Genomic DNA, 27,893 nt, shown 5'->3' with positions numbered 1-27,893 from the left:
TTACTGCAAGGGGTTAATTTTACCTATAATTTGAATATTGCCACTCACTCGGAAGGCTGCGTCTCCCATTGTTACTTGCTGGAGAGATAAAACCCTCCCCTCCTCCTCCCATTTTTATGGCCAACACTTTGCACAGTGGTTTAATTAAGTGCAGGGCTTGACCAGCTGAAAAGCTCCATGCAGAAATACCTGTCAAAGAGGCTGTTAATTCCACTTTCTAGCAATGTACGCTTCCCACATCCCAAGGGAGCCCAGGCAGGTTTGATAGTTCAACGCACAGTTTCCAAATTGTGCATCTTTTGGGGCAACTCCAGTGACTTTGGAGCTGGTTTTCTTTGGGACACGCTTGTTTCTTAGGTTCTGTCAACATCGGGGTCGAGATTGATGCTAATTGCCTGAGTGATATTATAAATCCTGCCATTCATCAAGCCTTCATGCTACTAACATGCAGGAGGGCTTAGATAATAAAAAGATTAATATATGATTTCCTCCTTGAGCATGGGAACACACTTTTTAGGCAAAAGAGTGCTCTGATTTACCTTACTGCATATACTATATTACTTTACTGGCTGCAGTCACTGGTGGGACATGGGCTGTGGGACAAGGAGGTGTGAACCCAGCACTCCCCATGGCCACACTCTGACCTCTTTCAAACACATCAGATCCCAGCCTGAGAGATGCTCAAGCCAGGGCCATTCAGTGAAGATGCTGTGGACCAAGCAGTGGTTATTAGCCCAGGGTCTTGAGTTTCCAGCTACAGGACTCTTGTGCCCAAGCAATGAGACAGTGAGACCCTCTGTTGTGAGTACAGGAGAGGGTAGTGTGGAGATGTATGGGAACAGGTTAGGTTTGGAAACAAGAACATCCTCTGGGTCATCCTGTTCCCACCATCCTCATAGACACCAGAGAGCCTGCTTGTGCTCAAAAGAGAGGGCACAAAGGGCTTTGATTTTGGTGGTATCCACAGGATCAAGTCACAAGTTTAACCTACAGAGGGGCCAGGGCACTTGAGAAGACATATCCCTTTCTTCCAAAGGTTTATCTGATGGAAGAAACTGCTTTTCCCTACAAGCCCTGTCTCACTTCCATCTCTCACCACCTTGTTTTTATCCTCTCACCACCATAACATCATCCCAACCACTTCAGTTTTTCCTACTGGCACCAAGAAGGAGCCTCATTCTCATCTAGCAGTTGATGTTTGTTGAAAACAAGCTGTAGTTTTTTCACTTCCATCTCATGCCTTCTTTTCCTCTTGAGAAAGATCTGAGCAGTATGTACAAGCTGCAAGGCCAATGCAATAAGAAGGCTGCATGGCTAAGTGCTCATAAACCCAGATTTATGAAGAATGGGTAAACAACCTTAACTCCACCTCACTGCAAGTCTGTGTTAGACAGCAATAAATCTACTTAAATAATCAGTTACTTTACGTACGTATATGTTGCCTCAGTGATACAGGAACTAATGATCTTGAGCGACAATATTATAGGAGGAAGGGGGTGGAACTGGCTCGATGGAAGTTTATACCATGCATGGCCAATGCAACAGTTGACAGGGAAGAAACAGAGGTAATATTTCCTGCTTTTTTAGGGACTAAAGCTAAGATTAAAGCTCCATTCAGATATCTTTCTTTCACATTTAAAGAGGAGCTCATCCTATGAACCATGAAAGAGCACGCTCAAAGACAGAGAAGGCAGAGCACTACTTCTAGACCTTCAGCTGGTGCTGAAAGAGGTGCTTTAATCCTGACTCAGTCAGGATATAAAACATTAAATGGAAACCTCTGGCAGTCACAGAGAGGAATTACTTCCAGTGGGTAGACCTAGAACATCCCAGTATGAGGGATATCCAGTGTTCCCTTAACAAAAGGTGGTAACACCTATTAAGACACATTTGCAAGCCTATATGGACATACATGGGCATGGGGTGCAATGTGCATTCACATCAGTATTGTTAGGAAACAGGGCATCTAATGCGTTCATCTGAACCCTGGAAACAGATTCCAAGCCTCATACAGCAAAAGAGGTTTTAAGGCAGCAAACCAAAAGTAACTCCTACAAATAAACATACTGGTTTCCACAGGACTGTACAGCTAACGGGGAACTGTTTCTATGAGTATAATCTACTTTCCTAGAGCACAGAATATTCCAAAATATAGACTTACATTTATGCTGCTATTAGATACACATATATAAAAGGAAGTATTTCTAGACATGGACCATCACTCACTAGCTAAGTGTATGGGTATATTCAGGATCACACTACTCGTTAGGCACAAAGTAGTGTCTTACCGCTGCCTTAAAAGTGGGTGAGCCAGGTAGGATATTAGCACTAATACTTACAGCAGAGAAATTCTGAGGGTCTTCGATGTGATTTGATATCTTTGCTGTATTTCTAGCAATGAGTGAGTGCATATGAGAAAGAGATGAAACCTTCATGGGGGGGGGGGGGGGAAGGGAGCTGAAGAGGATGCTGTATATGAAATTCAACAAAGAAATGGATCTTTTCCATTATATAGCCATGAAGAAACCCCTGCGACATTCTATCTATCTATTCACATATCTATCCATCTAGCCACCCTGTAACTCAATTAACCCAGTCCTTTTAGGGTGAATAAATGTGTTCTAATATCAGCCATTATTTTTCAGTACTCTCAGTTTATTCTCCAGGGTGGGACAGATCAATAACCGCAATAGCAACCGACCCAAAAGGAAAAGGCAATCTCTTGGCACCACTTCTTTATTTCTTCAGAGGAGATTTTATTTCTCCTGCCTCTTTCCCTGGTGACGGATTTTGCCTTTCCTGCCCAGCATGGCCGTGTTGTTTTATCCCGGGCTCTATTTGCATGTGGGCTTCAGATTCGTCTTTGGCTCCTTGCTCGGTTTGGGATGAGACCCTCCTGTCCCCAGAGAGGGGGGCAGGTGTTGCTCCAGTCGAGCGAATGGAACCAAATTACAGGACCGTCTGTCGCCTCCTCTGGGAGCCGACGGAGGGAGGGGAAAGAGGGGAGGGGAGCGGGATGCCGTGTGACAGCAAAGAAAAGCAGAACATCATCCTGATACCGATAAGAGCTGGAAAACACGAGTCGCCACAGCCCACAGCCCCACCCCAAACCAGGCAGCAGCCACCTGAAAGAGAAATGTCATGAGCAGGGACAGAAATAAACCGAGTCACTGGGCTGGAATAACTTGGGCTTTAAGTGAAAGAGAGCTCAGACCCCGTCCACTTTCAGACACACAAGCGCAGGCACAAAGTTGGGACAGATAACGCTGCCTCTTTCTCAGCTCCCTGCTGTGCTCTTTGATGCCTCCTCTTCTATCCCTCTAGAGCAGCCTTCTCTTCCCACTGCTGCTCTCCATCAGCTCCCTGCAGCCAAGCTCCTCAAGCAGCTCCTCTCTTCCCCTCCTGTCTCCCATCCTTTCCTCCTGCTCTTCGAGGTCCCTGAGAGATGCATAAGTCCACCACCACTGCCAGCCCATGCCCTGCAGTGCCACAGGATCTTGCTTCCGTGGGGAGATGCTTGGTGCTTCAGCTCAGGGGCAGAGTGACAGGGCTGGTCTCTCATTTCCCCTCCAATCTGTGCAGAGTTTTACCCAATCAGCCTGAGAGAGATAGCTCTTAGGGTGGCAGGGCACAGAGTCACTTGTAAAGCAACAAGTGATAGTTCTGCTGTTCCTCACTGAAACGTGAAGATCATCAGAGAAGAAAAAGCTGCTCCAGGGAGAATTCAGAGGAGATCTGGGAGAAGGAGTGAAAAGGGTGGCATTAAAAGTGCTTAAATCAAAGCAAAAGCAGTGCAGAGTGAAAGAGGGAAAGGCAGAAGAAGCCAGGTCACATAGATGGAGGGACCACATCAATGAGGATGAAGGATTTTGCATGAGGGTGGTGGGCTGTACATGTGAACCCGGGGCATATGCAGGTGGAGCAATGAGAAAAAGCACACATGAAAAGGCAGGCAGCAAACATGGGGAAAGATGGCAGCAGAAAGTGTGAGAAGGAGAAGGATATGAGAGTCTGCGCAGAGCTGCTAATATAGGTGGATGGGGAGAAGATGGTCCGGCAAGCCAGAAGCAGCAGCTAGATCAGGGCTCTAGGAGTGGGTTCAGTCAAGGAACAGACAGACACCAGGCAGGAAGAGAAGCGGAAGGAGTCACCATTTAGACATTCAGGACTACTGAGGACTGATCACCACAACTTTAATCATGGCCAGAGGGACGGACTGGCACAAGGACTGAAAGGCAAGGATTTTGTCATATAACATCTATCCTCCAGAGAAGGGCTCTGCCTTTCTCCTTGCTCAAAACTATTCTGCATATTGAAGTGGGAGAAAGATTTGCAAACCCCAAGGCTAGAGCTCAGCACAGGCTCACAGACAAGCACTAAGAAAGAAAGAAAAGAAATGCAGAACAGAGCAGGAGAGAGCAGAATTCAACTGCATGCAGGCACAACGTTCAATGACAACTCTTTCCCACATCTCAGGTGCAATATTCCCAATATCAAAGGTTTTCTGCCCATTTAAGCAATTTCAGGATCTAAGACAGGCTTCAAGACTTTCCCAGAAATGACCCCTATAGGATAAAGGCACAAACCTGCATTGGGCTTTGGTTATTTCAGATAATAAAGACAAGGACTGACCGTGAAAAATTGCAGAAGGACTGTGCAAGACAGATAAAACAGCACAAGAAATTTAACCTAAATGAAGTGATAAGGTGATGAACGTAGGGAGGAACATTTCTAACTTCACATATAACTGATAGGTCCTGAGACAAGCACAGAAGCAAGAACTTGTAGTTATGATAGATTGTTTCATGATAACATCAGCTTGGTTCTTGGTGGCATGCAAGAAAATTAAATGTGAGATATTATTATTATTGCAGAAAGAATAAAACAGGTAGAGAACAAGACAGAGCATCATTATGCCTTTGCCTAAAATCAGAGTAAGTCTGTATCCTGAATACCATGTGCAGCAGCTTTGGTCCTCCAGTCTTTCATTACGAATACAGTAAAAGTCCAAAAGCATCTGAGAATATCAGCAAGGATAAACCAAAGTATGGAATAGCTTCTGTACAAGGAATGACTAAGTGAAAAGGGCTGAGGTAGTCACCATTTTACAGAAAGATGTATCGCAGTTAGGAAGGGTATGGTGGAAAGGGATTGGTTGTTCCCTGTCTCTTCCAATATAGTTCAACAGCAAGAGGCATCAAATGAAGCTGTCAGGTGCCAGGTTTAAAACAAACAAAAGGGGGTGTCTCTTCACACCATGCGTAGTGAAGATGTAGAGTTCCTTCCTTTGGATGTTTTGAAAGCAAAATGTTACAGGAGTTCAAGGACAGAAGCTTACAGAGAGAAATCTGCTGAGGGTTTTTAAATGAATAAAAATTGCTTCCAACTCAGGCTCTCCACAAACCATAAATGACTGAAGGCCAGCAGACTTCTTGCAGGAAGTATCATATTCACCTCTGCTACTGTGATATTCCCCAGGCATCTGTTTTGGGGCCCTATTTGAACTGGGATGCTGGGCTTGATGGATGCTCAGTCTGGCTCAGTGCAACTGCTCTTGTGTACATCTTCGTGATCTTTGATAGATGCCAAGTTCTTTCAAGCCTCAGTCTCTTTGGACCTGAACACAAAGGCTGTCTGCATGGTGAGTCCCCAGTGGGTCAGTGTGACAAGATAAATATGATCTTTTAGACTCCAAGTCTACATCCTCTAGTTCAGCCTGTATCAGAGAAAGCATAGTTTTCAAAGAAAGTATCTTAAAAACCCTCCCATTCCAGGGCTCTCCCCACAAAGCTCATTAGAGCCAAAGGATTTCTTCAGAACTACCAGATTTCTTGACCAATGAAGTACCTCCAGTGTACAAAGTAAATCACTGCAAGACTTCCCTACCCCATTCATCCTGTAACAGTATTCAAGATTTGAATCTTACTCTGTAAAGCTGAATTTACCTCACCTGACCTTTTCTTGAATCATTCTTAAACCAGCTCTCAGTGGTGGGTTTACAGTGCATGCTTGACCTAAAGACACTCATTAATACCTCCTCTGTATCATTTCAAGGTATCCAGGTCTCCTGCTACCAAACAATTGCCTCTCAGTAGCATCCAAAAGGTGAAAGTCCTACATGAAACCTGATTCAGAGTACATATTTACAAGGTCCTAGGGTGCACAGTATTATGAGGGGCCAAGGCCAGGGTCAAGTCCCATCAGTTGCACAGGGATGCTAGCAATAGGCTGCACTGTAGCCAAAGGGTAGAACCCCTCGTAACCTTTTTACCCATGCAAATGGTGTCAGTAGTCTCTTAAATATTTCAATCAGAAATAGAGGTTCAGGTGAGAGCCAGCACACTGTGAGCTATTGAGGCAGATCTGAGTGGGATGAATATTTCACAGTCTCAGAATCTGAAACCTAAGGGGCATTCATCAACAACCTTAGAAGACAGCCTTTCTAGGGTAGGGTTAAGCCACGCTGGTGGGATGGCACAGAGAAACCTGCATTGCTTGCTAGCATAAACAAGCTGCAATAGCATTCACTGCCTTTCTACTCAGACAAACTGCATTTAATTACCGTGCGTCCAAGTTGCAGTAATCTGAATGCAGATAGATATGAAGTAAATTGAAAGGAAATGGATTTTACGTGACAATGTAGAAAGGAAAAGCACATTAAGGTAAAGATGATTAGGTGGATTGGAAGAACCCTGTAAAAGATAATTGCATTCGAAACAATAGCATCTTCAGCAGGAGAGTTTCTGCCATGTTAAAGTTACACCACTGTCACACTTAGAGAAGCGTCCACACCAGATTGGCTCCTTCTTACACTGCATGGTGGCAACTTGAGTTTCCTTAAGTTGCAGCTTTTGGGTTTGACTGACACCAGCAAAGCCATTTCTCTGAATTTCTGAATCTCACAACCAGTCTGGTATCTCTCTGTGTCTCACATCCTCCTGGGAGACAACATATGCTTCCCTTTTCCACCCTTTACGTGTGCAGACTGCAAATGCTCTGTCAGCAGTATAAGGATCTGACCCACCCAGCAGAATTCACAACCTGCCCAGTCCCACCCTGTCTCTCCAGCTGACCTGTCCCACCTAGCTCCATCCCACCATGAGAGGTATATAAACCCTTGGCTAGCACATGTGCTTGCTCAATCCCATGAGGTGACTGAGCTATTCTGGTATGTGCCTCCAGAGAAACAAGAACTGGCTCTTGCTGTTTGAAAGTAGACACATGGGCACCTAATCGCTGTTTCTAGCAGTGACATACGAAGCAGAGAAAGTGAGCTGAGCAGGACTCTGCCCATCTGTAGTCAGCCAGTTAAGGCATTATTAGATCCATTCACAAAACTAGGAGCCAGCTTTTAAGTAGCTCAACATCTCAGGCTGTTGTGATGGAGAGGTGTGGGTTAGCCTCTGCTTTACTGCTGGCCACTGTGTTAACAAGTGCAAAAACTCTAATTACTGAATGTGAGTAAAAGGTTGCACCCTTCAACAAGTATTCAGAGGCAAGGAGGTCACCATCATCCGCTCCTAGAATGGATGGTACAGTATGATGTGGGTCTCAATATGTGCTGCACCCCAGCTTTCTTGCCTGCTTGTCCCAAAAGCCAGATACTGATATAGCTCACCATATAACAGGATCCTTGCTTGACGTCCCTGCACCGCAGAACTTTGAATAAATACCTACAAAAAGCAGAAATATCCAGTTAGTCTCTGGATTAGCTTGTCCAACCATGTCTATTGCGTCCTAATGTCTCCTTTGAGAGAGCAACCGCACAGCTGGTAAGCAGCAGTAAGTCTGCACATTGCGGTCGTGTTACATCAACTGTCTCATGATTCTGCTGGTTTTGATGCCCTTCCAAAGAAGATGGATGCTTCACCCCAGCTTCATTTGCACTGGTGGTGTGAGAAGATGTTCCTTATTTCTTCACTGTATGCATCTATCTGACAAGTCTACTTGGCAACAGCCTTTGGTGGTAGGGCTAATCCCACCATTTGCAACTTGGCCTCCTATCATAAAGATGCATAATAGCAACTCATAATAGCAATATGAATCACCTATTATTTGTTTTATCTTGGAAGTTTGTATGTATGCTGTAACCATCCTCCTGTTTATCAGAGCCCATATCTGGAGGAGATATCTATGCTAGGGCCCTGTTGAAGTCCAGCCCTGACATTTTCATTAGGGCCTAGCATTTTCATCAGTGTCTACAAGTTTGATTGCTGTTAGTGATATTCTTGATGCCCAATACAGACCAGCTTTTCAATTCTTGCTCTATTTTTTTACCTTATGGTTTTACACAGACCCACATTTCTGTTCATATTTCATTTGCAGTAAGCTTACTATTTCACTCATGGTAACCCTCATACTTCTGTTACTTCTCTCTAAGAAATTCAACAAGCTCCATCAGCTCCCTCAATGCCATTGGCCTCCTGATGCAAGCATGAAACACCTTTGTCTCTTCTCTTTGATTTTTCCAGTTCCTGAATACCTTTCATGTATCCCTTTGAACATATTTTTCTTGCCTACCTGGCTGTGTTAACTTCTCTTTCAGGCACATCATTTCCATCATAAGAAATACATCGTTTTGCTTGTTCAGCTGGAAACTCCAGCTTTTTCCAAAGTTGCTCCAAGCCACCAGCCATGCTATTAATTGATTCTTCCCAATATCCAAATATCACCTCTGCAGACCTAAGTATCTCTATATCACCACCTTTGCTGCTGTTTTCCTGGAAGGGGAGTAAGATGTGAAACACAGCCTGAATGACAGTCAAAGGAAGGGATGTTTCCTGGAAAGGATGTTGAACACATGCCAGTGAGCACTCTGGTTTTCTAAACCTTCATGTTGGAAGCCTGATGGGTACATCACGTTCAGGTAGTGTATTTAGGCACCACAACAAATGTCTCTGGTAGCCTGCAGTGAAAGATATTCCCTTTAGTTTATTTGTTTCACATCAGAAACTAAAGGAAGACTTTTATCTGTTTCGGCTATGACATCAAATATCTACTTAACTGACTTTTCACCTTGCTCAGTGACTTCTGATGCTGTAAGTCTATCTGGCTACACTTTTGGTCACTGGTGAAACGCAAAAGAAACCTTCCTGTGGGTGTCCTTCAGCTGTATTCCCACAATCTATGCTTCATGCTCTTTTTTGTGGTACTCAGTGCCAAAAAAGCCCCACATGATTAGGCCTATCGCAAGGAAAATGCAGCTTGGGGCTGCACACTCCTTTACTCCATAGGGATGGGTCATGCACAGTGGTCATACATGCTAAGGATGGATAGTCAGTTTGGCTGTTAAACTCAACAAAACTCTGTTGGGCAAGTGCAAATGAGATTTACTCTGTTTTTCTTCAGAAGCTCACAATGTAGCCAAAGTGGGATGGTGTTTCAGGCTATGACAGAAGTCATATCCGCCATGGTGGAGGCCCTTTCAAGCCAAATTTCTAGTGTCTGCTCTGCAGAAGCTTTAGATCTTCTCAAAGAAAGGCACTGCAAGTCAATTTTAACCTACAGATACATCTGTTTCCTTTTCTCCAGCATCCTTCTGAGAAACTGCTTTTGAACTGCTTCAGATTAAACTCAGCTCCCCTAACCCAAACCACCAGAGACATCCACCACGGTGGATCTCAGCCTCAAGGGTTACATCTGGCTGGGCTGTAACACACTGGGGATTCTTATAATGCAACAGACTTGTAGAGAGTGTTGTCAAAAACTGTGTTTTCTTGTTTTCTATGAATAGCTGTTGCAGAAAGCAAGGAGAGGAGCTGAAAGGAACCACCTATTGATCTGTGCCTATCTGCAATGCTAGGGGCCCTATTTCTGTCACAATAATCTACTGTGAGGTGCTCCTGCCCATGGCAGGGGGCTTGGAACTAGGTGATATTAAGGTCCTTTCCAAACCAAACTATTCTATGATTCTATGATTGTCTTTTCAGTAAACCAGGTACTACCATAACCCCTTCTCCTTTTAACCACTGCATACACCTACCAGCACATTAAACCCTAGAAATCACCTCTTGTGGTTGTGTGATGGATGAACTCAGCAGAAGTATCTCCTGCTAGTAGTGAGCAGTTAGGCCAGGATTAGGGGGTCTGCTTTTGAATGATAAAGATCATTCTACATGTGAGATGGATCCCCTGTGAGAAGAGGGGTAGAGAGGAGAGGGGATGAGCTGCTCATGCAGATTTTCTACGTTAGATTAGCCCCAGCCCTCAACCCGCAAAAGCAGGTTGCTCCTGACTGCTAGGATTCAAAAGGCAAGGGTCACAAAAGAGCAGTGCTGGCCTGTTGTACAATCCCCACACCTTGTTTAATTCTGTTCTGAAGAATAATAACTGATCACCACTGCAGTCACACAGCTCCTGTTTGCAAGGAGCATGTACCTGCCTCGCTTGGAGTGGGAATGCGAACCAAGGGAGGATTTCATCCCTAAGGAAACAGCTCCACCTGTGCGACTGAAATGAGATGTGAGACGCTTAGAAATGTTTCTAAAGCTTATGCAAGTATAACCACTGCCTGTTCTCATTGTTTTTTAACTGTGTTTATTTGCATCTCCATTGACATGGAGAGGTCAGCTTCAGCTTGCTCATTGGTTTTGATGTGTTTCATTTTTTCTGGGTCCCTCTCTTTAAGCCAGAGGGAGTCAGGGACCCCCACATGCACGTCAAAAAACTTGCTGGATTGGTAGGGGATGATGGACATATTTGGTGGGACCTTGGGTGGCATGGTCTAGTAGAAGATGTTCCTTTCCAATCCTAACCATTCTATGATCTCTTTCTGAAATGATCACATATTCTGCTTCTGAAAATCTTGGCCAGGACCAGATCCTGTGCTTTGTAAAACTCTCTCTTCTCCTCCTCAAGACTGATTCTATTGCTTTGCTGTGTTTATTGCAACCTGGATGCATATCCCAGGTGAATATCCCTTTAACAGCCCAACATTGCTTACCCATGTGCTACCTGCTCAGTGGAAAAGAACCAGTGAATCTCATTTCTTCACTCACCAAAGATTCCCCTGCCTGCCTTTCCATCGTTACATTTCTGGAAGCTCTTTTCCTCCTTTTTATTTGAGTCCTGGGGGTCCCCTGAGCTCCGTGATTGCACTTAAAACAGACACAACGACATTATGAAGCATTAAACTAATGGCATTTGAGACCATTTTTCTCCCGTAAACCATTATGACGTCCCTGGAATGGCTGGCAGAGGGCTGAGCACCAGCACCGCCATCCCTCTCTGCCATCAGTACCCGCTTTGGGATTCAAGGTGCCATCTCTTGTGCTGCTCTCGCTGTAACAGCCCCCAAGAAAGCTGTTTTGATCTTCAGATGAGTTGTTTGGCACGACCATAATGACAAATACGTGGATAGGGGGTTAACCATGAATTGCAAAGTACCCATCAAATCCCCAAGGTGGAGAGGAATATATCTTCCTTCACACCCTTTTGATGTATAGTTAATTACACGGATCTGGAACTGTTACCATGTGCAAACACAGTGAAAATTGACTTTCTAAGCCAGCCCTGGCCCCTCTGCATATGTCGCTTGCTCTAGCCCAAAACCTGTCTGTACATACACAAATACATCATCAGTGCTGTTTTAGACCCATCTGATAATTCAGCTTTATACAATGTTAGAGGGATAGAACGAAATGTAGCATCCTTCAGGCCTGATGCAGCTCTTTTATAAAGAAGAAGAAGAAGAAAAAAAAAAAAAACCAACTTATTTTATATTGGTTGTTCTTTCTCTTGCCTGAATAAAAGCTTAAGCACAGCTTGAAAGGGTTGCATGTGCTGAAATGTAGCCCAAGGATATGTGTTATTATCCATCCCCTCTTGACCAGCAGGGTCTCGGCTCTCTCTCCCTTTCAGCCTTTTGTTTGAACAGATGGGATTGGGGAACGAAGGGAAAGAAAGGCAGTCTGTTCTCATTAACGCTCCCAGTACACAAACACAAACCTGAGCACAGGGGACCTACAGAACAGGACTGCTTCCACTCCATACACATCCACTGAGACCATATGTACCCGCACACAAAGGCAGACAGAAGACCCACATTGAGCCAGCTACTAGGCATTTACCAAGGATGTCTCCTCACCAACTAATTAAAAATATATATATATCTTTTTTCAAAAGCCCTCCTCATAAGTAATTTCCTTTTTATTCAGCTGCACAATTTAAAAATGTAACCTTCAACTGATGTGGTGTTGAGGCTGTTGTAAGATTGTCATCAAATCAGCCTAAAACCTGAGCGGGGAGCATTTGCTGTGTCTTGGGCTGTGAGCTATGTGAAGAGGCTTCAGGCTGGACCTGACGGACCAGGGTGAGGTTCATCCAGCCTGGCTTTCCGAAAAGGGCCAAGGCTGCTTCTTCTGGAAAAAGTGTTCAAAAACTGGCTTTCAGCCATGACAGACTCCCTGTCCATTGAGAACATCTCCTCACAAGCTCTGTGACTAGGGTTGGCTGTAAAACTTCAAAGCCAAGCTCTTATTTGCACTATGGCTCTTGCATATTTTTCCATATAGAATCACAGACTGGTTTGGGTTGGAAAGGACCTTAAGATCATCCACTTCCACCACCCCTGCCATGGGCAAGGACACCTCACACTAGGTCATGTTGCCTCTACTGACAGAAATCTCAGGAGCCCCATTTAAACAAATATTTGATGCTTCTTTTGAACCATGAGTAGTCACCGGCCTCAGTATCTCCTGTGGCAGTAAATGCCTGAATGGGCAGCATGTGGGAAGCATGTCCTTCCAGCAAAGCTTGACTCCTCGCTTTGGAGAAGGACAAGCAGCTCTAAGCTCTGCAGCCTGGTGGTTCAGAGGTGACTGCCCACAGCCTGCTTGACAAAGTCTAGCCACTTGAACTAGCTTGGCTTGCGAAGGTGGGGAGTTGAGGTGAGTTCCTCAGCATCCCTGCATGCCATACGTCCATCACAGGTGCGGGGCACACACAGATGGCTACTGCAGTGTGAGTGGCACATGGCAGTGTATCAAGATGCTGTACTGCAGCCGCATACCAGCTAGACTATGGTTGGAGGCATGGCAGAGCAGGTCTCTGCCTGAGCATGGCAAGCTGCTCCAAAGAGCTTCTCCTCCCCTTCTCCAGTGGTGACACTCACTGCAGCAAGGAAAAGGGTTTTGGGGAACTCAGATCTCGCTGCCTTCTCCTTTCTCCTCAGGTGAGTACTGCCTCCACTTGTGCTCACTGTGCTCCCCACCTCTAACTATGTCAGGCCTGAAGGAAAGATGTGCCAGACATCTGCAGTTGCTTAAGAAGGAGCCCCAAGATCAGAAGTACTATGGGCAGTTGGTGGTTCTGAAACAAACACTGGAGAAAACAAGTAGAGTCAGGAACCAATTATAGAATCATAGAATCACAGAATGGTTAGGGTTGGAAAGGACCTCAAGATCATCCAGTTCCAACCCCCCTGCCATGGGCAGGGACACCTCACACTAGACCCCAAACAGCATCCTTTGTTAAAGCTCCTGACTGACCTTAGTATTTGATGCTATTTATTTCCTCAGAAGCCTTGCTATGCCCTATCAAACACCATGTCTTTACCTGTTGGGTAACAAGGTGAGCAAAGCTCAAGAGTAGCTCTCCTCCTGCTGCAGTGGGCTGCTATGAGCTGGAGATATGGCAGGCTCTTTCCTCAAGTGTATAAAGGAACACCCGCATATTATGTTCAGCAGCAGGCAGATCTATGTTTCATTACAGCCTTGGGCATTTGACATGTAGTCTCAGGAAAAGAGCTGTCATTTTTAACCCAGGTACTGTGAGCATAGGGAACACAGAGCAGAAAATGAAGTGATTCTCCCTGTGGGGCTGTTTGCAGGAAGATCACAGTGGGGCCAAGGCAGAGAAGAATTAGTACCTCTGCTCACAAGATCTCACGTGCTCCCCAGGCACGCAGAGGCAGGTTTCCATAGCTGCACACCTCCTGAACATCACTGCACTAACACATGTGCTTCAGGTTATTGCCAGCAGACAAGTGGCTGGCAAGACCCCTCTACCAACTGTTTTCCATGCAGAGTTGCCCAGTTTCAACAGATATGAGCAGCAGGGGCAGAGCTCAAAGTTAGCTCCCTGCTACATTACCGTGGACTGACACAGAGCCAGCTGAAGGCTTATAGGCGGCTCTGTGTGTGGTGGGTCCAGGTTGCACATGGGTTATATCATGAAGGTGACGGGTCCCACGCTAGCTCCATGGCAAGCCATGTCAGTCCCACTGCTCTTAATGTCTCTGCAGCACACCTCCCAGTGCTCCCAGCCCAGGACTGGGGCTGCAGGGCACCAATACCTGCAGTGGGCAGCATTCCCCTAAGGTCTGCCCACATCCCACAATGAACATCAGCTTTAATTGCACAGCACTTAAGGCAGGTAAGGGTTAGCAGGAGAGACCAAACCACCAGCCACAGTTTTCAGTAGTCTGTAAGAACAATACTGTTATCTCTAGGCTGACACTTTGCCCATTAGCTCATCTGCAGGCACTGGGAATAGAAAATAGATGCTCTTGAAAACCCAGTCAACCAAGGAACACAGGCCCCCAAGCTTTTCGAAGCAAAACACTTGAAGTTTGGGCTTAGTAAACATGATATAGCTCAACAGCTTTCTCTCTTCCCAACAAGGAATGGCAAGGCTTTCACAGACAGACCACTGCTAAAACTCTTTGCAAAGAAATGAGTGCCAGACCAATGAAAAGATTTTGTTTCACCTTAGGAAAAAAAAAAAAAAAAAGCTTAAGTGAGAAGCTGCTTGAAAATGAAATATTGAAACAGAGCATTTCAATAACTTGGAGATGTTCCACCTTTAATTTACCTATGGGGGGAAAAGTGCCTGTGCAATCAAAAGGAGCTTACAGTGCATCAGCAAAGGCACCAAAAGGCTTGGGCTGCCACACATCCTTCTTCAGTTACGCTGTGTCATGGGAAGATTGCTTGAGCTTCTCTCTATCTCTGTGTTTCTAAAATGTCCCAGAGCTATAGAGGTAAGCCTGATAGGTACAAAGTGATCCACCTCCTGATAGCTGTACCTTTTCACTACACAGCTGCTACTAGCCAAGCTTGGAAACAGCACGTTGAAAGGCAGCTCTTTGATGCAGTAAAGTTGTCACAGAAGTTCATGTGATGTTTTGCTCTGTCATGTACAAGGGAATCTCTTTCAGGCCATCTGTGCCTCAAAGCTCGGGATAGCACTGGGCGACCTGAGCCTGCACTGCATGGGAGAGATGAGCTGTGCCAGGCTGTGTCCTGGTGCCACCGGACAACCACTGCTTCAGCTCCATCCTTCCACACTTGCTTGGGTCAGCAGCTGTCAGCAGCTGGATGCACCCTGCCATACCCCAGCTCTCACATGATTTCAGATGCTTGGAACAGAAAACACCCAGGGTACCACCACCAATGGGACTCAGGGGGGCAAATCCCCAATGCCAGCTAATAGTGGGGGGCCACCAGCGTCACCAGGAGCACTCCATGGGCCTATATGTCTGTCAGTGTAGACATACCAGCTGAAGAAGACTGAGGAATTACAAGTGGAGGCTAAGTCCTCGTTGCAAATAATGCCATCCACATTCTGGACTACATTAGGATGAAGGTAGCTAGCAGATAGAGAGAAATTATTATCCAAATCTGCTCAGCATTGGTGAGGAGGCACCCAGATATTGTGTCCTGTTTAGATCCCCCGCAGTTCCAGAGAGATGTCAAAAAACTTGGAAGCATCAACAGAGGTAGTGAGGGGCCTGGACTTGTGAGAAAACGTTATAGGAGCTGGGTTTCCACCCTGGTAAAGAGATACTACTTGTCAGTATTAGAGCAGCCTATACTTATTCCAAAGGGAGCTCCAAAGCTGATGGAGCCAAACTCTCATAGGGTCTTAGTCACAGGCTGTGGAGATGATGCAGAGGCTGGAGGGAGAGTTCAGTGTGACAGCTCCTAAAAGCAGGAGGAGCCATTCAGGAGGCAGAGCTGCTGCAGGCAGTGTGTGACTGCCCTCTCTCCGAAGTTTTGCTGGGGATCAATAGCCCGAGGTCTCAGTTCAAGTCAAGGGTCAAGTGTTTTCATTGAGCTTCAGAAGTTGTGATAACTTCTCTATGCAACAAGAGGCTGCTCCAGTAATATCTCAGCTCTGCAGAGATGCTTTTAAACTAGTCCTGGCTCTGGTTTTACATTATTTCCCTCCATCTCCCTGCATAATTCCCTTCCAAATTAATGTGGGACCATGACCATCCTAATCCATCTACAGTGTTTAAACTTGGATCACAGCTAATACAGAAGGGCTGGAGACAGCAAGTAAAACACCATATGTTAATTAGCTTTGAAAACTGCACAAGTCCAAAGCCAAAGCTTTCATTCATCTGAACTCTGCAAAACTGCTGATACAGATGGAGATCTGAATCTTGTGTCTGATTGATCCAAGTGCTCCTCAGTGGCAATCCCCATTGATGGGGGAGGATGGGCTGACTGCTGGACTGCAACTGCTAGCTGCTGCCAGTTCCTAGTACTTCAACTCTGCCTGGCCTGCCACTCACTGTTGTCACTGGAATAGCTGAAACTGGGATGTTCGGCCTGAATGGGTCTTCCAGCTTTGCTGCTTGAACCAGTTTCTACCTGACAGCTCACTCTTTCTCCCAGCTACACAGAAACCCAAGGCACCCATTGTAGTAGCTATAGCACAGACTGACACAGGCTGTGGCTTAGGTGCCAAGGAAAGGGAAACTGAGGTGGGTAATGAGGTCCTCCTAAAGTTGGGCTCCACCTCACTCCAGAGCTCAGCTCCATGTCAACCGTAGTCACAAGAGCTCAGCTTCCCAGCACCATTTGCATTCAAGCCTCATGTGTCAATGCGGTTTAGTGACCCCAGGAAAAACTTGGTCCTTTGGTCTCGGCTGGTGACTGCACAGGGAGGACAGCGGAGGGAACAAGCAGCCCATCTTGCAATTCAAAATGAAACAGGATGGCTCAGCAGTGGCAGCACTGGCAGGAGGAGCAGCAGTCCCTCCGCGCTGTCTGGACTATTTCCCAGAAGGGACAGCAAGGGCTGTGTAATCAGGCTCAGCTGGTAATCAGGCAAAGTCCAAAGCAGCATAAAGACTAAATTATCCCTCAGTTCTTTCAGCTCAGGGGAAAGGATATTGATAGGGGAGGCGAGGATGGCTGCTGGACTGCAGCTGCCGGCAGCAGCCCATGCAGACGGAGAAGCATCTTTCCACCTAACCTGCCCCTAGCTCCATTGTAATTCAAATCGCCGGCTCCTGTCGTGTAAAGGGCGCCTGCAAATCCCAAACGCCCCGCTCAGCCACACACCAGCATAGCTGCGGGCACCCTGCGGCCCTGGGGGGGAAGAACACCATCTGTGCCTGCGAGGAGTCCTGCGCTTCACCCCGGCTTCCTCCTCTCCCAGGTCTACAAAGAAGGCGAGTGATGCCAGGCTTAGCATGAAAGATGGTCCCAGCAGACGAGGCTAAACCTGACTCCAACTGGATGAGTAACCCTCTATCAGTGCTGGAAAACTATGGCAGAGAAGTGGTGAATGCTCCATCTCTGGCAGCATTCAAGGCCAGGTTGGACAGAGCCTTGAGTGACATGATCTAGTGTGAGGTGTCCCTGCCCACGGCAGGGGTTTGAACTGGAGGATCATAAGGTCTTTTCCAACCCAAACCATTCCATGACTCTGATTCTATGATTCCACACTGACAAAGGTAGGAGTCTGCTTTGGTGCTGGATTCAGGCCTGGGAGAGGGGTTTATGACACCTTCAAAACCCAGTAGACTCATCCCCATGTCTTCAAAACTCATAGCCATCAAAGTTACATGATCATCTTTAAATCACAAGATTTAACATAAGCAGGCTTTTGTGAGTGGTTTTGGTTGGTAGGGGACTAACATTTTATTCTCTAGCTTCTGAGCCTTTAAAACCCTGCCATGGATCATGACTTCAAGCTCCTCTCTGCTACTGCTCAGGCTAGGGAGAGCCCTTGGTTTTGAAAATGGAAAGCCAAGTCCTTAATTTCACAGTAGCAGTCAACTCCAAGGTCCTCTGTCTCACAGCCACTCTTTCCAGTACCTAAAGGGGACCTACAAGAAATCCAGAGGATGTTTTGCAAGGGTAGGTAAGGATAGGACAAGGGGGAATGTCTTTAAGCTGAAAAAGGGTACATAATGCCCCTTCCAATCCAAACCATTCTATGATTCAATGGTTTAGATTAGATATTAGGAAGAAATTATTTACTATGAGGGTGCTGAGGCTCCGGCACAGGGTGCCCATGGAAGCTGTGGCTGCCCCATCTCTGGCAGTGTTCAAGGCCAGGCTGGATGGGGCTTGGAGCAACCTGCTCTAAAGGAAGGCGTCCCTGCCCATGACAGGGGCTTGGAACTGAACGAGCTTTAAGGTCCCTTCCAATCCAAACCATTCTATAGCTCAATGATCCTCACATTGCAGCCACTCTGCTGGCTGTGCAAACACCATTTGTGGGGACCACACTGAAGCCCAGACCTCTGAAAAGCTCTTGACTAAAACACCATCCAGCAAAACAAAGAGGTTCTCCTTGAACTGGCCCTGCTCTCTGAACTGCACCATGCTGTAGCCCCATGAACGCTTGTTAGGCAAACAGCGTTACAGGTCGGGAATCTCTGAGCTGGCAAGGGCAGGTGAGGAAGGAAAGAGCATCCCACGTAACACATCCCCACCGCCGCCTCGTCCAGAGCCGGGTTTACCGGTGGTCCCTCGGCGCCTCCCGCTGCTGTCGAGAGGGCGGACCAGCGGCAGCACCGGCAGCTACAGGCGCAGGGCTGCGGCGCCACCTGGCGGCCAACGGCGACAACAGCGCCTCTGGTGCCCGGGCGGGGTAGCCTAGGATGCGGCCAGGAGAGCCCGGGGTCAGGATGGGGCTCGGCAGGACCGTGATGCCGCATGAACGGAGGGACACAGAAACCGATGGTGTTTCTTTGTTTAGCGGTGAGTTCGGAAGAGAACGCGTATTCGTACTGCTCCTTGTGGGGGTGTCCCCGTAGCTTCTGAACTGGACGGACAGTTACCTGAAGGCAAGGGAAAAAATGTCTCAAAAATGTGGAATGATGCTGACCGGGCAGGTGGCGGCAGAAGCTGGGTATTGCCTGTGTTATTGAGCTCAGCCCTCATTTGAGGTGATGTAGTCTGCTCAGAAATGAGAAACTGGGCGTCTTCATGAAGATGTGGTCATGGTTCCCATGGTAGCCCATGGGAAATCCATGTGTACACTGACCAGCAACACCATGTCTGCATCTGCCCCTGTGCATCCCTCATTGTTTACTGTGGCAACTGGTTAAGCTGCTGCCTTAATCCCTCCCCTGCTTTTGTGCTGCACACAGCACCATGGATGTCTGCTCTCACAGCCAGGCTCCTCTGCACACTTTGCCGATATTAGTGTGAGACACTTGTTTCTGTTCTCCTGTTTAAGGAAGCAAACCCTGCAGGACTTTAGGAACAGGACAAGGGCAGAGGAGTCAAGAAAAGCAGGCTGTGGGGAGCAACAGAGCAACCTCATATGGAGGATGTGGCCATCCCATCACCTACTTTGTTATGTCAGAGGAGATGGAGAGATGAGTCCCTGTCTCCTACAGCAACAGGCACACCACCATGCAAGTGATATAGGGCCGTATATCCCACCACCTAGGAGGATTGAGAGCCACCAGCTCACCCCGATGAGCTACTTATCTTGCAGCTGCTGCTCTCAGCCTTCTAACAAAACCAAGCTAAAGCCACCTTCATCGTAATTTATACCTCTGCAAGCAGACACTGGGTCTTGCAAGAAGGAACAGCCTTGATCAGCTGCAAAAAGGCACCACACGGGAGACTTTGTTAATTAGAAGTCACTGATGTCTGTAGAGCTGATAGTTTGTGAGCAACTGTTGATGGTTGGATGTATGCTTCTGACCAGCCCAACCTACCTGTCACAAACCAGCCACTAATAGGAAAGAGAGCAGAATCCCATTACAATAATTACATTGCATCATTTAAGAATCTCCATCTAGCTAAATCTTGAAGGACCTTCAAGAGCTACGATCTGATCCAGGAAAGCAGTGACCCACTTGCTTAACTTCCAGCACAAAGGCAGACCTAATGGGATACAAAATTAAGCTAGGTTTTCTCTGGGTTCAGGGCTGTTGAGGCTAATGCTTTAGAGATCAATATCCCATAGTAGGTCAGCAGCAGCAGGGAGATGGATAGAGTGCTGCTTCCTAATTTTATTTACACTAATAAATTCCCCACCTGTGTCCATTAATTTACAGGCAAAAAAAGCCAACATGCTGTCACTGGGTAGCTATAGATAGCAACTGGTTGTAGTGTTTGGTTCGCTAGACTTCAGTAAGTGAAGTGTCTCAGGGCCTGAGGACTGCGGGCAGGCTTGATTGCTCCTGCACCCTCTCCCTGGGTACTAGGCTCATCAGGTTTCCTTCACGATGCTTTCAGTGAATGGTGGGGTTTAGGGCCTGACACTCAAGCAGTGGTTTCCCAGCTCTCATCTGAGACACAGGTTAAGTACAGGAAGTGAATTTTGGCTAAAGATGAATATATTGCAATGAAAAATGTCAAAAGAAATACGCTCACTGTTTTATTGGAACAGTTCTGTCATGAAAACGCAATTGAAATGCCCTTTATGCTACAGGATCTCTGCTTTCTGCCACTGGAGAGTTTCAGCTGGGTAGTTTTCCATTAGCCTTTCAATTAATGTCACTGAGGGCCTGCCTGAGCTGGTTCTTAGGTAGCCTTGCCTTGTTTCACACGTGCAGTTATTCAGGTTCACACCGTCAGCATAAATGATGCTTGTCAGCCACATAGTTCTGTGTACGTTCACAACACATGGAAGACAAAAGGACTTACTTAAGTGTTAAGTACTTGGGGTCTCCAGCAGATCTGAAAAACACGAAATGCATCACTGAACCAGGCCCTGTCCTGATTCATTTAGCTGCCTAAATCTCTGCTCTGTGGGTTTAATCTGGAAAAACAGTAATCAGAATGAACAGTAGGAGCAGCACATCTTCACAAGACAAGCCTTACACATCTATTTGCCTGTTTAAAGGCCCAAAATCTGATACTTGCATATGAAACAGTGATTGGGAAATGACTGCAGCCTGAAACTGGTGTTTGAAAGGGCACTGGGTTCATAAATCTGCAGGCTTTAACTCAGACAGAATAGTAACGTAAGTAGTCCACTTTATGGCAAGGCAGGCATTTGTATCTTTGTCAAAATGTGCCAGATAGCATAAGGAAAGCTCTGTAAACCTGGGAAGGGAGGGAAAGGAAAGGAAAAGGAAAAAGGAAAAGAAAATGGAAAAAGGAAAAGGAAAAAGAAAAAAGAAAAAGGAATTAAAATAAAGCTACCTTTGTTTCCAGCTACTGTCTGGTAAGAACTGAGCACAAACTGCTGTGCTAGATCATTTTAGATCCTCTCTTCACATCTGACATTTGCCTAACTGCACTAACAGTTACTCCAGCTCAAATTACTCCATCCCTGCCCTGTACATCCACACCTGCTGATCTGGGGAGCTTTGTAGGAGCTTATTTGCAGCCGTCAGCGTGAGGATGCTACACACGGCAGCGACGTGCGGCTCCGGAGAGGCACAAGAGCCACGTTTGCAGTGCTGGCTCCTGACACCATGCACATGCTCTGAGATAGGAGAGCACGAAGAACACCCTCAGTATACAGCCTCCCTCCTTACCTACAGCCCGTCACATCCTCCAAGCTGACCTGTATCTGCTGGCCACCAAATCCCCCTCATTCAATGGTCTCCAGCCTTCACTAGGGCCACGGCACTCACTAAAGGATCTGTTGAGAGCAATGTCATAGTTCACTCTCCCTACCAAACCATGAGGAATATCTGAATGTTGGCCACAGGCTGGCATCTAGTGGTCTGATCTCTACTATGTTATACAGCTGGCAGCTGCACAAGTAAGTCCAAAGTCATTTTTGATGAACTCAGCAGAGAAGGCTCCAAGCCATATCCATGCAGGAGTGATGGTCTAGCTTTTGAGATCCTCCTTACCTGCAGTGCCAACTAAAATACACCTGAAGAAGAAAACTATTCATCTACACGGAGACAGCAGTGTCCCTTGAGGATGTAGTAGCTTCCACTTTCCCTGCCCCACTGGAGAAAGCCACACACACCCCAGAGTTTACACTAGAAACCAGGCACCACATCTCCTGCTCACCCTCTTTACCCCATCCCCCTTCCCCTCCCTGGACCATTCTGCTGTGCCCCCCATGCAGACACCCTCAGGTCCCATTTGCCAGAGGGTGGGAGGCCCCTTGGCATGCAGGGATGGAAACAGGAGCATACCCTGTGGAATGACTCCCTGCTCCCAGGGGAGGGCTGACCTCTGCAAGCTGGCGCGTTGCAGCAGAGTGAGTGTTATAAATACGAGTGAACCCGACAGCCCTTTATGGAAGCCCAGGCTGCAGCTCAGGGAAGCTTACCTAGGAACATCAGGGTAGAAGGAAAAAGCTCTGGCACAACACCCTGCTGGCCCCTGACTTGGAGAAACAGCTACTGCCTGCTCCACATGAAAGTGCTGGCTGCATGGTTCTGGATCTCTTGGGTTTTGGGTTTCTTCCTTCTAGCAGGGCTCCTCTGAGCTTTCATCCTCACCAGATGAAGCCTCAGATTCTGCTCCCCACAGCAGCCACAGCTAAAAGGCCAGGCAGGAGCATGCACAAAGCTGTGCTCCTGCCTCATGAGGCTCAGAAGTGCTCTGTCCCAAGAGGAGCAGTTGCTTCAGCAACACAAGCCACTGCTTCTTCATGGGTGACAATTTCTAAGGAGAGGTGCAAAAAGAGTGAAAAGGAGCTGTGAAATGTTTTCTCTGGCCCAAAAGCTGTTACCCACCCTGAATTGTGGGTACCAGCTCACTGTCAGTCAGGCAGAGACCTGTTTCTTCCCACTATCAGCTCCAACAGCAGTTTTCAGCCATCCCTAAGGAGCGAGGCGAAGTCACCACCTTTTTGCTAACTTCCACCCTATCATCACACAGTCCCTGATTTTCAGGTCCTTCTGTGGCTCATGCATTTCAGCTTCCATTTTCAACTAGAGAAGCTTTAATAACCTCTTTTGTGGCTGCAGGTAAAAACTTGAGCGCAGGGACCCAGAAGCTTCCATGCCAAGGGAAAAATATCAGAAGCAAGACACTTCTCAGATCTCCTTGTTTCTAGGCTTCATGATCTGAGGGAAGGGGATACCTGAGTCATTACTCATTACTTCTGAATGCTTGTGAGCGCTGTGTAACTGAACCCCAGCTACATATCAACGTCCAGAGCAGGTTTGCTGCCAACAGGGCTTATTCACATAGAAGAATTTGCATTTAAAAATTGCCTGGCTTTAAAGAAAACAAAAAAAAAGCATGCCCAGAGCATGCATAAAGGACTGCCTGTGAGACACCAGTACTGCCAGGAGAGCTATTCACCCTAGAAATGCAAGTGCAAATGCAAGGGGGTCAGCAGACTCTGTAAAGAGATTCAGGGCCGTCCTAGACTGTACAAAGTCCAGTTAGAGAAGAGGGGTGTCAAAGCGAGGCAGAAACCTAAGAGCCCCAAATCCTTTCTGTCTTAACTTACAGAGTTAAGAAGCGTGCTAAGCTTGTCTAGCTCATCATCTGAAAGGAATGAGGTTCCTGGTGGCAGAGTGATCTCACCCCAGTGCTTCCCAGCCCTCCCAGCTGCATCCCAGCAGGCATCACAGGCAGGGGATGGGGAAGGATTTGAGGGGCAGCGCAGGAGGACAGGAGGGAAGGAGAGCTGAGCTACTGCTCCAGTATAGCAGGTGTAAAGCTGCTGGGTCCAGCTCTGTCAGCAGTGGCCGGCGCCACATCGCTAAATTAAACACCCCTCCCATCGTCACGATGTTATTAAATGTGCTGATGCTCTCCCGGATAGGAAAAACCCGAGGTGCAAGTGACACCCCAGACCTGGTGCACGAGCCCTGCGTTGGAGCCTGGCCCCAAAGGGTTGCGTGGAAGCAGTGCTGGTGATTAATACATGCAGGGTACGTGCAGGCAGGGACACAGACATAAGCTTGGACATACTGATCATGGCCACAGCTAGGCAGGGGGCCAGTGATCCCTCCTCCTCCAAGAAAAAAGCAGGGGACCAATGGAAATGACCAGGCTGTGTATGCCCTAAAATTTTCCAGAAGGGAATATACTGTGCCAAGCCACACGTTGTATTTGTTTTACTTTACTATTAATGATTATATTATTATTGTATCATTAATAATTACTGAAGCCCCTGGGACAGAGCTCAGCATGCATCCATTCACAACCCAGCTCTCGGGGGACCAGCTTTGGCCATACTTTCACATGGGCTCAGGACTTGGCTGTGCATCACCAGGTTTCACAGAGACTGCCCAGAGCTCAGCTCTCAGCATCTCTCATAGGAATATGCCTGGCCTGGTCTCTGAACCACCTCCACTGAGAATGTGGCCAGCTGCATTTGCATCCTCTTCCCCAGCTCTGCAGCATGCCAAAACCTCCCATTAGAGGCTCAGTGAATAAATCTGGATCTGGCTTCTCTAGGCAGGTGCCAATTACTCGATCCTAGGAGAGGGGAGTTTTTGCAGTCAAAAGCACAGGGAGCAATAGGACACCCGAGTGTTACACATACCAAATATGATTGGGGCCTGCAGCTCTCTTTGAATGTTTTCAGCTCAGTTTTGGGGGTATTTTTACCATCTCTCTGCCCACTCATTAGTAGGATTGAGGCTGCTTCTAGTATGCCTAGCGCAATTCAGGTACGGTCAAGCATAAAGCTATCTCCACAGCTACAGTTCATATAATACCATTATTAAGGTCTTCTTGGTGTATTAGAGGTGGCATGTGTTTTATGTATAAGCAAAAGGAATAATGCAGAAAATCCCACCATTCCAGTGTTACCTGCAGGAAGCCCTCAGGGAGCCCCTACACCCTTTCCAGGGTGGGCTGCTTGTGGAGAAGTCTCCAAAAGCAGAGCTTCCAGCCCAGCCAGGAAGGGTAGGCAAGTTGTTGCCTGAGTCCTGCTGCAGGCTCTCTGCAGCCTTTTCCAGTCCACTGCTGCAGGCTGCGTTATGATGTCCCTTGTCAGACCTCTGAATGAAGACGCAGCCTTGTCTACTTCCAGCGTTTCTCCTTATTCTTTTCATTTTCACTTTATTGCTCTCCTTTCCACCCGTTTCCATCCATGCCAATGAGCCCATTTCCATTTGGTCTTAGTTAAATCCTTCCTTGCTGTGTAGGGTTTCTAAGCTTATTAAAATGTATCTATCCAAATCCTTCCAGGACAGTTCCAGTACTGACCTTCTAAAGTACTTTCTGACCTGTGTAAGACACAAGTGCCAGACCAGCTCCCAAAGACAGGGGTGCAATGATCCCTGTAAGGTGACACAGACCAACTTTGCTCTATGGGATACAATGTCTAAGAAAGCAAAGTCTATTTTTGAGAGGAGTCAGGACCCCCGAAGCATCTTATTGACCTTCTCTTTAAAAGTTCTATATAATTTCATATAGATGCTTTTGTCTGTGCTATGTTTGATTTCCTCATAAACATCAGTATCTGACTGTCAGAAAACAGAAGGGGTTCACAGTACTTTCTTATCACACAGCAGATCACAGCACCTCAGTCAAAATATACAAAGCATCACCAGGTGCTGCAAAGATCTTTGGAAGTTTAAAACAGGGAAAAAAAGGAGGGAGTGCAATGATACAGCTTCTCTGGCTTGTACTTACCATCAGTGACATGACTGCATCGGAGTACGGGCAATGTAAAGCACCATGAAGTACTTGCCACCTTTCAGGCCTGAAGAGAAGAGAGAAAGAACAAGGTTTTCTCACACTGCACAGCTTTCCTTGGGATGATAGTGGTCCCCTTGGTCTCCATAGAAAGGTTCAGTGCATTTCCAAGACTCCCACCCTGATGACTGCAGTATGTCGCAAGTTATTATGAGCTGTGACCTTGCTTGGATAGCTGGTGGCAAGAGGCATATTTTCTGAATACTCCTATCTTACAAAACATACAAGGTCTTAGAAGCTTGGAAAGGATTAGCTAAAGCAGAACCTTAAATCCTGAAGCCCTGAAAAAAGGCTCACTGGGGCATTTGGATCAGAGGTGGCTGGGGACCTCTTTTACTATGTGAGAGGACAACGAAGGTGAGAACGGCAGTGTAACAGCAGCAGCCAGGAGAGAGAAACAGCAAGTGTATATACCTAATTTATAATACAAATAGGGGAAAAATAAAAAAGAAGGAGAGTTTTATTTATCCTACATCCCCACCCAACATTTCTGCAAGCCCATAGTGAAGGCCTGAGGTTGTACTGCTGTGAGCATCTCTGTTGTACTGCTGCTGCTGGCTACCTATCCTCACAAACTTCAAAGCAGCCAAGTAAAATCCTACTTAAATGAACATCAGGGGTGGTTTTGCAACCCAATTCCCTGGATCCAGGATTTTGCTCAATGAATATCCCTCAAAGGGCCTAGAGAACAGAGGATAAACCAACAAGAAGCTTTTCCCTTAATTCTCTCTTTCTTTGCCTGAAATTTTGGGGCCAATTCTGAAGGTCATTTGATCAAAGTAGGCACCTGCTCAGGTGGACAGGCATTGAGCCCTTTCAGGTCACTTCTCAGAGAGCTTTCAGGTGGATGGGTCTAGGATGGTTAGTTAAGGAAAAGCATTGTACTGGTTTCTCAAGGCAGGGCTAAGAGATGCAGCAGCAGAAGGGCTGATGGAGCCAATGTTTAGTTAGTCAGAGCTGGGAGACTGAGCCTTGCAATCAACTTATATCAGAGACTAACAGATGCCAGCTTTGCAAAGGAGCTATCTGAGCTAAAGGGCAAGTATCCCAGTATACAGTGCTAACCATACCATTTCCTTGCATGGCACTGGCCACAAAAACAGATGTGTTGCAACCACGGGCAGCTAAATGGGATCAGGACTATGCAGAAAGATAGCACGAAATATCTGTAGTGAACTTGCAAGTGCAAAATGCAAGATTTCACAGAGACTTTTCTCCCCCTCATCCTTCCCTCCTATGGGGGACTGCTGTTGCTCCTGCCTTATTGGGGAGGATCCAACGCACAGAGAAACCTTATGTCAGTGTTGTGTAGAAATGGGCCTTCAACAAACCCAGGGTCCCCAAATCCATAACGTCTACACACTGTCCTACACCCAGTCTGAAACATCATTTGGGTGTATGGACAGCTTTGAATTCCCAAGGAAAATTGCTTCTGGGTCCAAGATGGGCACATTTCAGTGTGCTGCTACCAGGACCCACGAAGATGATGAAGAAAATGGCACAATACTTAGGGCCTTTTTTAAGGTGTGAGCACATTCGCTTCAGCCCCAGCTCTGCTACTGGCATTTTACAGCCCCCCCAGGGGAAAAAAGCAACTTTTTTTGTTAATAAAAAGCATTTCTATTCTTTTTTTTTTTTTTGATGGCAAGAAAAGGAGAAAATGAAAATTGGATTGTATCTATTTTTAGGCAGATTAAAAAGTTATTCAGCCAGGAGAGAAAGCACCTCATAAATAGCTTGAGCAATATGAAAGTGGAGCAACTGCTGAAGATCTGCAAGAATAAAAGGAGGGCAGGAGCCTGGGAAGCCAGCTTTGAAGTAGCTGTGAATGTTAGTTTTTACAGCCCTGTCTATGTGTGCCTGCTTTAAAACACTATGATGCGAGCGGAATCCTGCTCCTGCACCCCAGATCCACAGGGTCCTTCAAAGGCAACCAACCAGCCTGATGTAGACCTGGTCACCCCACAAACTCAGTTCTGTGTTTTACGCCCTAAACATTCAACCTACCCAGCCATTGCCACCCACTGTGACACAAGTTTTGTGTCTCCCACTAAAAGCAATCAGATTTACCCAGGTTTGTCACATCTCTAAAATGATCACTCCTGCAGGGTG

The 27,893-nt window shown here is 46.7% G+C and overlaps 1 protein-coding gene across 1 annotated transcript in view; it reads left to right on the top strand.

The window, feature by feature from the left end:
* The window catches only part of NHLH2 (nescient helix-loop-helix 2), a 50,849-nt gene that overhangs the window by 5,589 nt on the left and 17,367 nt on the right, over positions 1–27,893 (top strand). The window lies entirely within an intron of this gene.

Source organism: Pezoporus occidentalis, unplaced genomic scaffold, assembly GCF_034315485.1.
Source record: "Pezoporus occidentalis ecotype Australia unplaced genomic scaffold, CSIRO_AGI_Poc_V1 ctg111, whole genome shotgun sequence".
Taxonomy (NCBI): Eukaryota; Metazoa; Chordata; class Aves; order Psittaciformes; family Psittacidae; genus Pezoporus; species Pezoporus occidentalis.
Note: the sequence above shows the minus strand (reverse complement) of the source record. Positions and strands in the feature narration are given on the sequence as shown.